Source organism: Rhamphochromis longiceps, linkage group LG12 (genome assembly GCF_057381845.1).
Source record: "Rhamphochromis longiceps isolate RC_006_pf linkage group LG12, R_longiceps_female_GT1.1, whole genome shotgun sequence".
NCBI lineage: Eukaryota > Metazoa > Chordata > Actinopteri > Cichliformes > Cichlidae > Rhamphochromis > Rhamphochromis longiceps.
This window is the reverse complement of record NC_140568.1, coordinates 10991943-10999850: the sequence shown is the minus strand read 5'-3', so window position 1 is coordinate 10999850 and position 7908 is coordinate 10991943. Positions and strand designations below refer to the sequence as shown.

The 7908-nt window shown below is 39.7% G+C and overlaps 1 long non-coding RNA gene across 5 annotated transcripts; it reads right to left on the bottom strand.

Annotated features, from left to right (window-relative positions):
- Positions 1 to 7616, bottom strand: LOC146656948 (uncharacterized). 5 transcript variants are annotated; one of them, XR_014913986.1, is made up of 6 exons: positions 4305 to 7616; positions 2629 to 2785; positions 1860 to 1929; positions 1341 to 1460; positions 998 to 1056; positions 1 to 815 (listed from the first exon to the last, which is right to left on the bottom strand). It is a non-coding gene; the product is annotated as an uncharacterized LOC146656948 (long non-coding RNA). The 5 variants fall into 5 exon arrangements; XR_014913984.1 differs by having other exon boundaries at positions 1341 to 1929; XR_014913985.1 differs by lacking the exon at positions 2629 to 2785 and having other exon boundaries at positions 4305 to 7615.
- Between the last annotated feature and the right edge of the window lie 292 nt (positions 7617 to 7908).

Here is a 7908-nt window from a genome sequence, read left to right as displayed (position 1 = left end):
GGCAGCAAGAGTCCACTCGACAAAACCAAAGCATGTTTTGTAAGATTTTGCATCACTGATTAAATATATCTGAATTTATTGATTCATGCAGGAGGTGTGTAGCACATGCTCACTTTAATGTTATGTTATAATTTGGTTGCTCTTCCCATTTTTAAAAACATTATCCTTTTTTAATGCTTGTCGGCTACCCCTTGTAGTCAAAGTGTGCATAAAGGGATTTCATGCAATATCAGGAGTTTCAAAAATGTGAACCATCCCACTGGATGGCTTCACATTATGTGAAAATGGGGGAGGGGGGATTCCAGTTATTCAATGGGACGTCGTTTGTAAACTGAATGATGCTGGAATTAGTAGCAACATTTTTCCACATTTAGCTCAAAGCCTTATTAAAAACATGTTTTTTCAAGTCATTTTTCACAATATTCAAATTTCCAAAGAGGAATTGGAAAATGTTCTTTCCCTGAAAATGTCTTTTACTGAAGCTGCATCTATCCTCTCCATCTCAAGGCCTACTCTGTAAGACTATTATAACAAGTAAGTTATACAGTCGCTTACATTTAATGCTTCATTGAGCTGTATGTTTAAGTGTAGAAGAAAACCAAAGATCAAAGACGACACAGTTCAGTGCCAGTTAGCAAAGATGATGCATTTTGTCCTTTGGATGTATCATATTGCTGGTCTCTGTCAGCCTCTGTGGACCTTCACCACCATCTGCACCACGCACGAGGGCTTGAGCCCATATTCAGATAGAGATGCAGAGTCGTTCACCAATAGCTTCCCAGCGACAGTCAGCCGGACTTCAGCCATAAGATATCCTACACACACAACAGAGGACAGAGATGAACCTCACAAAATATTTAAACATGTCAAAAACTATTATGTCAGGTTCCCTGAACACCACTGAAGATGCACACATTTTAAACACACTCCTTCTGTGTCCAAAACTCCTTAGCAGTGACAACAAAGTTAATATTTCAAAATCATCCTCAGTGCACACCTTTTCCCCCACTGTGGTCAAGATGCTCTTAGCTGTTTGGTTCCTCCTGCTCAGGATTTCTTCAAAGGAAAAAAGGAAACAAAAAGCAGTTTTAAAAGTTTTTTGTTGGTGGTGTTTTTGACTTTCAAGCTCAATCAAAGCAGAAAAAGACTTCAAAACAAATTCAATTGAATGGATGGGTATAATCTTCCATTGAAAGCCAGCAAGAAATAACAGTTTTTTAGAGAGTTTTGGTCATCATACACATAACAGCAATCACTGCGTTTGCAATATAATCTGTGACTATTATGAAAGTAACATACATAACTTGAAAAGCTAAAATCAATCATAACATTAAGCTCACCTTGTTTTTGTGGAGAAGGTGATCAGGCTTTTTCTTCACGTCCTGAGACCAGGTGCACTGGATCATCACCAGCTTGTATCTTCATCCTTTTTCACTCAGTGAAGTCTTTCTCTTTGTTCCCTTTGCAACAGAAAACTACCGTGTGATCACAGGTGAAGTTAGGGATATTTTTCCTGTGCAGTTTTTATAGTGCTTCATTTGGTGAAGCTGTTGATCCACTTTGATCTCAAAGGATCTCGACGGTGGAAAAAAGTAATATTTCTCCTTACCATTAGGCTAAATATAGATATAACAATTTATAATATGTCAGCAGCATCCCCATAAGGGAGGTCTCCCTGTAGTGTCCCGAATGCAGATCCATTGTGATAAGAGAGAATGGATCAGATTTGAATGTCCTCTGTAAAGTGTGCACAGCAGTAAATGGACAGCCGTTTGAATTCTGCTTGCAGTGTTTGAGGGAATGGGAGAGTCCACGGCCTTGGAAAGACTGCTGTGAAAATCACTAAAAACACTACAAACCTGCCCAGATAACCTTTGGTTCATTGGAGGAAGTCCACGGATGTCCTTCTATCCGTCCCTGTCTCACCTCCTGGTTGAGTACAGCAAGTGGAATTGTAAATTTGTTGTTTGTCCTCGATGTAAGGTAAAGTTATGTTTTCTATGCCTGAAGAGCTATACTAAATGTATTTTTTTAAAGCGACTTCTGTGTACCATGCTCCAGCGGTGTAGCTGTATGGCAGAAGAAATAATGACAGAGACACAAAGCTTCCAAGTTTTACTTTTGATGTGGGAGTGCCTTATTTGTAATAATGTACCATGCTGTGTTTTTTAATTCCCTTTTTATAATTCTCTATCTCTCTAATTCTCTCCAAATCAAATATAATTAGTGTTGGGTTCTATTGATGAGAAATTTGCTACTAAATGTGATCTTTACAGCTGCATTATGTCTGAATCATAATGATAATAAACCTGAAAAATGTAATTCATTCATAAATGTGAAATATAGTTAATCATACATTATGTTATTACTCATTCCTTAAGATTTAGTTATTTTATGTTGACCTGTCATTGTCTGCTGCTTCTTTAGCATTAGCTTGATGGCATTAATCACTTGTGCTATTCAGGCATTTTTTCCGTGTTTTTTTTTGTTAGCTTTATGATGACTGCTATTTTTTCTTCTAAATTGTTTAAGGAAATCAATGTCTATTTTATTAAAACCTTGTTATGCTTAATAAACAGTTAGGGTGTAAAGCATGCATGTTACAAGCACGTAGATGCTTTTATTTACAGTTTGTCGTTGGTTTCTTCTGCTTGTGCAGTTTTCCAGCCACCTTCTTCCCGTGCAGCACACAGTCCCAACATGATCAGATGATGCAGAACAGCCGTGTGGGTCAGCATCCCCTGACACCACACCCTGAACCCACCAGCCAAAGCCCTCCCTGCAGCTGAGCCACAAACCACATATTATCTCATTTAGAAAAATGTTTTGAGTAACTGACAAAACACGTAGTTAAGATTAATTTTTAGGGGTTTTGTTGGTTTTATAAACAGTTTAGTTTGAAACACACTGAATAATTCATTAACTACATTTTAAAAATCTGAAAAGCACTGTGGCGGGGCAGGGCCGTGCAGAGAGGTTTAAAGGGACGGGTGCTCAAAGTTAAAAAGGGGCACATTGAACCAGGTTGAATAACAACAACACACATTCATCAAGAATCTAATATGGGAAGAGAAGGGCTGTGTTGATCTGAGACTGTAGACATTAAAAAGTCCATAGGAGAGATGGTAGCTGATTAAACAAGTGTCATGAGATAATAACAAAATGCAAAGATTGGTGACAGTGCTTGGAACCATAAGGCAACAAAAAACTGTGAGAAATAAATTAGGCTCTGCCTGTGAATCACTCTTTGCTTCTCTTCTTCCTTCCATCCCATCATTTCATATATCACTCTCCACTTGCTATGTGAGAACAAGGCACAACTTGTCTGTGAAGGTTCTCAGTCATCCCGGTCATCGTAGTCTTTGCAAGCTCCTTTGAAGGCACAACTTGCTATTGCAATAAACTATAATCTAATTATCCACACCTAACAACTCTTGCACTTAATCTATAATAAAATGATGAGAGAAAAATGTTATAGCACTGCCTTTAGTAGCCTCACACAGCTCCTGCTGTTTCCTCCTCATGTCCTTACCAGGCATGTCTGGACAATGTTATATCATGAGTAATATTTTTTTTAAAAATCCATCTAAATAAAACACACACATGCACGCACACACAGTGACATTTTAGACCTTCTTCAGAATACTGTATATACTATGGGCATCACGGTGCTGATCCATAATCCTTACATTATTATTTATTACTAGAGCTACAATAATAACGCAATGAGGAGGGGGAAGTAATAAATATGAAATAATGTATTTATGATGATTCCATTTGTTTCACTATCCACTCTGTGCAGGGGCAAAGCTTATTACATTTTTAAACTGTAGAGATACAATAATTTTACTGCTGTAAAATCCAACTTTTGTCTTATTTAAAATATAAATCTAATATAATCTGCTTCTTAATGTATGTTCTTTAAAATACAGCGTGTGTTTTTAATATATTATAATTATAATAATTATTATGTGGACATGCATATTAGATCGTTTTTTAGTGAAATATAATCCCTCCAGAAAGGCAGGAAAAGCCCGGAAACTTACTTTAAAACGAAATATGTTCCCTAAAACGGTGACAGAGCTACAGATCCATGACAGCCTTACACAGGTAGCCAGCAGCTGTGACCAGCACTGCTTGTGCAGTTAATAAAAGGACAGGTAATGTTTGTCGCGCTGTTGCACACACAGCACGCTCGTTTGTTTCAGTTCGTCAGTTGCCACAAGACAACTTACCAACGTGTACGTAATAAGCTAATACTCCTGGGTGCTATACACTACAGTGCACGCTGTGCACCTACTTACTGGGTTTGTCGCATCAGTCTGTGTCTCTGAGTTAACTTGTGTTTCTCCTACAGCTCCGGACCGCAACAAATGCGCGTGCTCTTTGTGAGCTCGTTCCCGGCTCGTAACCAGCGCGTTCTGCCGTCAAGGGCGATCATTGGTTAAATGTGATCATGTGACTGATGCAAGCCAGATCCTTTTATTTAGCAAAACTGTGATTAATAGTTAAATATTATTGTTGATGGGCACAGACAAGACTCCGCACGCACACACACACACATAAAAAAAATAATAATTTTTTTTTAAAAAGTTGCCTCAACAAAAGGGCACTTTGGGCACCCATCAGGAAAGGGGCGGGTGCTCAAGCCCCTCTAGCCCCCCCTCTGCACGTGCCTGTGGCGGGGTGTGGTTTGTGGCTGAGCAGCATCAGGGGAGGGGTGGAGCAGTGGGTGTGTGTGTGTGTGTCCATCCATCCCTAGGTGAAGCTGCACCCGATGAAGGAGAGGAAGAGCGCAAATAAGTGGGGCTAAAAACCACAGCACTTCTCAACGGTTTTTCAGATAGAATCAGATAGAAGCGCATTCTCCTTTATAAATATGTGTATCCCTTCGTTACCATGGGAACGAAGATAAAGGAAGTTGTAGAGTCAATGCGGACTTTGTGGACATTTGAAAAGGTCAGGAGTTAAGAGTGGGACACTTGGGGTTTTTTCTTCTTTTTTTCTTTTTCTTTTTGCCACAAGACCGGAAAAACGGCATGTGTCCCTAAGTTGCGGCTTCGGTACGTTGGGATCTACCTATCCGAAGAGGAAGACGCATAAAGGGAGTGACTTTTTTTTTTTTTAATTGGCAGATAATTTCAAATGCAGCGTTTCTATCAGCTCAACAAATGTCAGCACACACAAACTGTGTGTAGTGTGTAGCACAGTGCGTTGGTAGCCAAATCGCCGGCTGCGGTGTTTGACACGAAGAAACAAGAAATCAAGCTGAGACAAGAAGAAGGTTTAGAAAGACAAGACAGGAGAGGAAGAAGAGACGTTACATTTAAAGGTAAGGACTCCTCATTTAAAGATCACGTGTAAGTCCTCGTGTTTTTAAATCACATACTGGGTCTGTACAGGTAACATTATGTTTTTTACATAGTGTGAAACGTGCTACAAATCAAACTTAGGTAGACTGTGTTACTTAAAGGCTGCAGGAAAATACTCGGTTGTGTTTAAAAAGGTTAGTTTGCTGTACTGTGATGGATTTAAAGCAAATAAGGATCCTAACTGCAAAAGAAAATACTTTTCAAAAAGGTTGAAATATCTAAAGCAATGGCAGATTTAAAAAAAAACACACACACAATAAAAACAACAGACTGCAGGGAGGTTCTGTTCTGTGATGTCACAATCAAGCTGGTCTGAATAGAGATACAGTCCCGATCAAAAGTTTAAGACCTCTTGAAAAATTGCAACAAAAAAATAAAAAAGTCATATTTTGCATGGTTGGATCTTAACAAGGTTCCAAGTAGAGCTTCAACATGCAACAAGCAGAAATTGGACAAAAGCATTTTTTGAGCATCCAATTTATTGAAAACAAACAGAAAAATAAACAGAAATCAAAGTTCCAAACATGAACTCAGTAATGAATAGCTTCACAGCTATTGCTGATCACTTCAAAAAATTTGTTGCGGCTCTGTTATAGCATCACACAAACATCTCACATAAGCTCTATCTCTACAGTTTTATGTCGCACTCATAGCACACTATGCCCACATTTGTGGAGAGCAACCTTTGCATCATTTGTGGTAATGGGAAACAGTAAGGCATTTTGTACCAGGAGCTCGTTTTGCTTGTCGACCCCTAACAGTCAGCAGATAACATGTTAATCAGGTTATGTTATGACAATCCCTGCAGCACATCCATTTAAATGTCTTGGAGACGTGAGCGGGGGGGCCAACTTCACTCACTCTTCAAATCCAACAAAAGTGGTATCAAACGTTTGTGCTGCGTTTGTGCTGCAAAAATTTTCGTTTGTGCTGCTATCATTTTAAAGATATTAATAAAAATTTCTAGAGGTCATCAGAGGTCAACCAGCCCCCTCATATTAATGGAATCAAACAAAATTGGTGTCAATCAGTTGTGCTATGTTTGTGCTGGTTTGTGCTGCTAAAGTTGTCGTTTGTGCTGCTTCTGTTTTCAAAGACATTAATGAAAATGTAAAGGTCAAATGTACTGTTTATAAGATTGGGGAAAACTGCAGTCAGCTGAGACTGAAGAAGTCACTTGGATGAGTGACGAAACGTTTCTCCCACTGAAAGTGTCCGGATGAACAGAATCAACCTTTTGGAATTTACTTACCCGGATGATTAAGCACGCATCAAGACGTTGTTTTATTAATATTTTTAAAATGATAGCGGCACAAACAACAATTTTAGGAGCACAAACCAGCACAAACATAGCACAACTGATTGACACCAATTTTGTTTGATTCCATTAATATGAGGGGGCTGGTTGACCTCTGATGACCTCTAGAAATTTTTATTAATATCTTTAAAATGATAGCAGCACAAACGAAAATTTTTGCAGCACAAACGTAGCACAAACGTTTGATACCACTTTTGTTGCATTTGAAGAAGGTGGGGGGGCCAACTTCACTCACATTTTGGAGACCGTTGATCAAACGTAAATATGTCCAGTCACTTTTGATTCAACCTGCTTAGCTTGATCTCACATTTGCCGTTTCCTCTATCTCTATCCCCTGTGTGTGTCTGTTTGTGTGCTTGTGTGTTTGTGAGTGTGTGTGTGTGCGTGCGATGATCTCACATTTGTCATTTCTTCTTTCTCTCTCCCCTTGTCTTGTGTGTGTGAGTGAGAGAGAGATTATCATCTAACATTTGCCATTTCCTCTAGCTCTTTCCCCTGTGTGTGGGTGCATGTGTAAAGGTAAGAAGCTTAGTAATGAAGTAAATGAATTCATTGACGGGTGAACAAACAAGGGCAACACGGTGGCACAGTGGTTAATATAGTTGCCCGCACAGCAAGAAGGTCCTGAGTTCAACTCCACTATCAGGCTGAGGTCTTTCTGTATGGACTTCTCATGTTCTCAAAGTGTTTGTGGGGGTTCACTCCACGTGCTCCGGCCTCTTTCCAAAATCCTAGTTTGTGGAGAAACTCTGAAATGCTCTTAAGTGTCTAGGGTTGTCTGTATCTGTGTTAGCCCTGTAACAGACTGGTGACCTGTCGAGGGTGTACCCTGCTTCTCGCCCTAAGATAGCTGGGATAGGCTCGAGCTGCCCTGTGACACTGGAAAAGAAACACAGCAGAGAATGGATAGGTGGCTGATCAAACGTAAACATTTCCAGTCACTTTCAGTTCAAGCTGCTTAGCATGATCTCACATTTGCCAATTTCTCTATCTCTTCCCCCTCTGTTGTGTGTGTGTGAGATATTCTCACTTTTGCCATTTCTTCTGTCCCTTTCAACTGATCTGTGAGTGAGTGTGTGTGTGTTTGTGTTTGTCCCACATATTGCATACTCTGCTTTTGTCCTCAAATCAGGTAGGAAGTGTCTGTGTGGTTGAGCTGGTCTGGTCTGTCTAGACTTTCACTAGATAGATCAGGCTGCACCCACCTGTGAAACAGGT